We start from the raw sequence: 5,633 nt of genomic DNA, 5'->3' as shown, positions 1-5,633 counted from the left end.
TTTCTTTATTCTGCTCTGTGGTAGTTATTTCCACTGTTTTATCTTCCAGGTGACTTATCCGTTCTTATACATCAGTTATTCTGCTATTAATCCCTTCTAGAGAATTTTAAATTTCATTTATTGTGTTGTTCATCATTGTTTGTTTGCTCTTTAGTTCTTCCAGGTCCTTGTTAAACGTTTCTTTTATTTTCTCCCTTCTATTTCCAAAATTGTGGATCATGTTTACTATCATTACTCTGAATTATTTTTCAGGTTGACTGCCTATTTCCTATTCATTTGTTTGGTCTGGTGGGATTTTACCTTGCTCCTTCATCTTCTGTGTGTTTCTCTGTCTCCTATTTTCTTAACTTACTGTGTTTGGGGTCTCCTTTTCACAGACTGCATGTTCTTAGTTCCCCTTGTTTTTGGTGTCTGCCCCCACTGGCTAAGGTTGCTTCAGTAGGTTGGGTAGGCTTCTGATGGAGTGGACTGGTGCCTGTGTTCTGGTGGATCAGGCTGTATCTTGTCTTTCTGGTGGGCACGACCATGTCCAGTGGTGTGTTTTGGGGTGCCTGTGACCTTATTATGATTTTAGGCAGCCTCTCTGCTAATGGGTGGGGTTGTGTTCCTGCCTTGCAAGTTGTTTGGCATGGGGTGTCCAGCACTGTAGCTTGCTGGTCGTTGAGTGGAGCTGGGTCTTAGTATTGAGATGGAGATCTCTGGGAGATCTCTTGCCATATGATATTATGTGGAGCAGGAGGTCTCTGGTGGACCAATGTCCTGAACTCGGCTCTCCCACTACAGAAACACAAGCCTGACACCTAACCAGAGCACCAAGAACCTGTGAGCCACATGGCTCAGAAGAAAAGGGAGAAAAAAAGAAAGAAAGAAAGAAAGAAAGAAAGAAAGAAAGAAAGAAAGAAAGAAAGAAAGAAAAGAAAGTTATTAACATAAAGAAAAAAATTATTAAAAATAAAAATATTAAAAAGTAATTAAAAAAAAGAAAGAAAGAAGAGAGCAACCAAACCAAAAAAACCAAATCCACCAATGATAACAAGTGCTAAAAAGTATACAAAAACAAACAAACAAAAAGGACAGACAGAACCCTAGGACAAATGGTAAAAGGAAAGCTATATGGACAACATCACACAAAGAAGCATGCACATACACACTCACAAAAAGAGAAAGAGGAAAAATATACATATATATTTATATATAAAAAAAATAAAGGAAGAGAGCAACCAAATCAATAAACAATTCTACCAGTGATAATAACCTCTAAATAATAAACTAAGATAAACATAAAACCAGAAACAAATTAGATGCAGAAAGCAAACCCCAAGTCTACAGTTGCTGCCAAAGTCCACCACCTCGATATTGGGATGATTCATTTTCTATTCAGGTTTTCCACAGATGCAGGGTACATCACGTTGACTCTGGAGATTTAATTTGCTGCTCCTGAGGCTGCTGGGAGAAATTTCCCTTTCTGTTCTTTGTTCGCACAGCTCCTGGGGTTCAGCTTTGGATTTGGCCCTGCCTATGTGTGTAGGTTGCCTGAGGGCGTCTCTTCCCTGCCCAGACAGGACGGGGTTAAAGTAGTGGCTGATTAGGGGGCTCTGGCTCACTCAGGCAGTGGGGAGGGAGGGGTACAGAATGAGGGGCAAGCCTGCAGTGGCAGAGGCCAGCGTGACATTGCAACAGTCTGAGGCATGCCATGTGTTCTCCCGGGGAAGTTGTTCCTGGACCACAGGACCCTGGCAGTGGTGGGCTGCACAGGCTCCCAGGAGGGGAGGTGTGGAGAGTGACCTGTGCTTGCACACAGGCTTCTTGGTGGCTGCAACAGCAGCCTTAGTGTTTCATGCCCTTCTCTGGTGTCTGCGTTGGTAGCTGCAGCTCGTGCCCATCTCTGGAGCTCATTTAGGCAGTGCTCTGAATCCCCTCTCCTCGTTCACCTGGAAACAATGGTCTCTTGCCTCTTAGGCAGGTCTTTACTCTTTCCCGGACTCCCTCCCGGCTAGCAGTGGTGCACTAGTCCCTTTCAGTCTGTGTTCACGTAGCCAACCCCAGACGTCTCCCTGAGATCTGACCTCCGAAGCCCATGCCTCAGCTCCCAGCCCCCACCCGCCCCGGCAGGTGAGCAGACAAGTCTCTCAGGCTGGTGAGTGCTGTTCAGCACTGATCCTCTGTGCGGGAATCTGTCCACTTTGCCCTCTGCTCCCCTGTTGCTGCACTCTCCTCCATGGCTCCGAAGCTTCCCACACCCCCGCCCCCACCCCCTGGCTCTGCCAGTAAAGGGGCTTCCTAGTGTGTGGAAACCTTTCCTCCTTCACAGCTCCCTCCCAGAGGTGCAGGTCCCATCCTTATTCTTTTGTCTCTGTTTTTTCTTTTTTCTTTTCCCTACCCAGGTACGTGGGGAGTTTCTTGCCTTTGGGGAAGTCTGAGGTCTTCTGCTAGCATTCAGTAGGTGTTCTGTAGGAGTTATTCCACATGTTGATGTACTTCTGACATATTTTTGGGGAGGAAGGTGATCTCCATGTCTTACTCCTCCGCCATCTTGAAGGTCCCGTTTTAATGTTAATGGACATTCACTTGTTCCAGTTTGGGGACTATTATGCGTAACATTGCTTTCAATGTTCTTGTATCAATACATGTTTTTGGAACACAACTGTATGCATTTCTGCTAAGTAGATATCAAGGAGTAGAAATTATTAGGTCACAGAGATGTCTATGTCCAGCTTCAGTAAATGCTATCAGCTTTCCAAAGTGAATGTATCAATTTACCCTTATACTAAAAGTGTATTAAAGATTTCCAGTTATTTCACGTCGTTAGCACTATTCTCCATCTTTATAGTTTTAGCCATCAGGTGGCTATGTCATTATGATTTTAATTTGCATTTCCTTTTGACTACTGACATTGAGCACTCTTTATATGTTTACTGGTCATTTGGAGGTTCTTTCTTCTGTGGTGCGCATTCAAGTTTTTTACCAATTTTTAAAATTAGGTTGTTTTTCCTTATTGATCTGCAAGAGTGCTTTATATCTTCTAGATCACCACTATCCAATGGAAATACAATTTGAACAAATGTGCTTAATTTTAAACTTTCCAATGGCTACATTAAAAAGAGTAAAAAGTAGCATATGAAGTTAATTTTATGTTTTATTTAACCAATTATATCTAAATATCATCAGTTCAACATGTAACCAATACAACACTATTAAAGACATAATTTGTACACTTTGTTTTCATTCTAAGTTTTTAAAATCTAGTGTGCATTTTTCACTTATATACATCCCAATTTGGACTAACCACATTTCAAGTGCTCAATAGCTACATATGGGTAGTGGATACTTTATTGTATATTGCAGGTTCAGATGCCTTTTTGCTTATATCTTCTCCCATATCTTGGCTTTGTTGCTCACTCTCATAATGATACCGGATACATATATATTTTTAATTATTATTTTGAAAGTTTCAAATTTAAAGAAAAGCTGCAAAAACAGTACAAAGAATTTCCTTATCCCCCTCACCCAAATTCCTCAATTGTCAAATGTTACTTCTCTCTCTCTCTCTTTCCATATATACATACTTTTTCTGAAATGATTCCCCCTTCTCCCTAAAGACTCTACTGTTACTCTCCCAGAGATTCTCTCATAAATCATGATCATACAACAGTACCAATCTGAAAATCAACACTGATAAACACTATCATTAAATCCACAGACCCTATTCAGATTTGCCAACTGTCCCAACAACATATCTTTCCTATCTCATTCAGGATCCTATCCAGCAATAAATGTTGCATTACATTATGTTCATCAGTATCCCTCAGTCTGAAGTAATTCCTCAGCCTTTCTATGTCCCTCATACTCTTGGTACGCATATATTAACTTTGTTTTTGTTAGTTTTCGTATGGGATATATATTCGATCCTTTTACTGTTATTTCTTTAACACTTAAAAATACCATTCCATTGTCTCCTGGCTTCTCTTTTTTCTATTGAAAAGTTACCCTCCAGGCTTCTTGTTTCTTCTTTAAAAGTAACCTGCCTTTTTTATCTGGTCAATTTCAAATCTTTCTCTTTAGGTTTTCCTCAGTTTTAGTATGGTATGACCAAATGAAGTTTTCTTTGTATTTGTCTTGCTTAAGATTGTAACATTTGTTATTCTCCGGTTCAATGTTTTTCATCAGTTCGGAAATATTCTTAACCATTATCTCTTCAACTCTTGCATCTGCCACATTCTTTCTCTCTCCATTCCTTGTGGAACTCCAAATACATCTGTGTTAGAACTTTTCATTGTTTCTCATCTGCCGCTGTATATTCTGTCCTTGCCTCTCCAAGTTTCAGTCTGAGTACATTCTTTTGATTTATTTTCCATTTCATTAATTTTTTTCACCTTTTATAATCTTCTGTTCTTCATGCATTCAGTTATTACTTTTGGTGATAGCACTTTTAATTTCTATAATTTTTATTTGATTCTTTTTTTACTTCTAAAATTCTCCATCTTTTCATTTAGTTTCTTAAATACAATTATCAGCTTTTACCATTTGCTGTATTGATATATTACTGTTAAATCCAATACATTTTTAAATGAGACAAAAATCTACTTAAAACATTATACAAAATGTTGAATCTACTTATCCCCATTCAATTAGACCACTGCAACAGAGCAAGTGGTTCCCTAGAATCATAATTCTTACAATGGCTTCATACATAGTCAAATGAGGAAAGTAGATAACTATCTCATAAATCTGTAACAGATAGTCTCCATAAATATCAGGCATCCTCTTTATGCTATCACTATGGTTAGAAATGTACATGACAGGAACTGCTGAATTCTTTAAGGTCTTCACCAAAAGTGGCTACATATAAAACTTTGTCTAACTATTCTTCTGTTCTAAGTGGTCACCTGCAAAGTTTCCTTTGCACATGATCATCATTCAAAAAAATCCATCATTTAAAGATTCAATGATTCTTGACAATCCTTGGAGCTACCTGAAATTCTGCTTAGCTTCTGAATTTTACCATTCCACAATTAGTAATACAGGAGATATACATAACATATAGACAGTCTATCTTTGACTGTACTATGTCTGGATTGGCTTTAATGAAAAGTTGATAAATTTGCATCAGTCTGGATGAAGGTGGGCCCTGTTGTGTGTTATATGAGTAACATAAACATAAAGACTGATGGGGAAATTTTCTCTTTCCCTGAGTACACTGGGATCTCTATTGGTTTTGTTTTTAGGGTCTAATCTATCTTTTTCTTTTAGCTTCTTACCTCAGAAACCAAGAATTTGCTTCAGGATCACAAATTTTCTTGCTTTCTTTTGCTTCCTATGTTTACGCTGCAATCTTCAGGCTTCTTCTAAAATCTGAAGCCAAGTACAGGTATTTTAAAGTCCACACTTGATCTTAAAGTCCACACTAATCTCTGGATTTCCTTTGGGTTTATTCCTACTTTTTTTTTTTTTGTAGGAGTGGTTGTTTTATATTGAATGCCAAACATTTTGCGTAAAAAAATTATAAAAATTATTTGAGGCTCGGATGATGTTATGCTAATAGATGAATTACTTTTGTTTCTGGCATGCAGTAAGGGTAGAAATAGATCATCTTAATGTAACTGGGGACTGAGTTGATACAAAGCTGAATTTCA

This window comes from Eubalaena glacialis, chromosome 3, assembly GCF_028564815.1.
Source record: "Eubalaena glacialis isolate mEubGla1 chromosome 3, mEubGla1.1.hap2.+ XY, whole genome shotgun sequence".
NCBI lineage: Eukaryota > Metazoa > Chordata > Mammalia > Artiodactyla > Balaenidae > Eubalaena > Eubalaena glacialis.
This window is presented reverse-complemented; position numbering follows the sequence as displayed.